Raw genomic sequence first — 463 nt, 5'->3', positions numbered from 1 at the left:
TAAGGTACGGGGTGGGCAAAAGTAGGCTGACACTTGTGCGTACGTGAAACAGTTTATTCTTGTCTTATTTATTCATTAATTGCTTATTTGTATTATTTGTCTTCTTCTTATTCCATATCCTTACTTATGATTCGTGTTTTTAGGTAACGACGGCTGGTAATTTAAAGTACTTTTGCCCACCCCTGTATTGGAGAAATGTCTCTGCATTAATGGGTGCTTTCGGCCCAGGTGGCCTAGAAACCTGCCTGCCTCCTCTCCGCCTCCCCAGCTTCGCAGGTGCTGGCTGGCCTGCATCCACAGCAGGTTGGAGCACAGGGCCCCCCTGTGCGCGCCCACGGAGTGGACCGTCTCTGCTCTGCCCCCCTGCCCCTCACTTAGGCTTGGGGGGAAGGTGGAGGAAACCAGACGAGAAATAGAAAGGTTCTTGGCCTTGACAGAGGGAAGGGGGAGGCAGGCAGTGGCA

The sequence above is a fragment of the Myotis davidii genome, unplaced genomic scaffold, assembly GCF_000327345.1.
Source record: "Myotis davidii unplaced genomic scaffold, ASM32734v1 scaffold663, whole genome shotgun sequence".
Taxonomy (NCBI): Eukaryota; Metazoa; Chordata; class Mammalia; order Chiroptera; family Vespertilionidae; genus Myotis; species Myotis davidii.
This window is presented reverse-complemented; position numbering follows the sequence as displayed.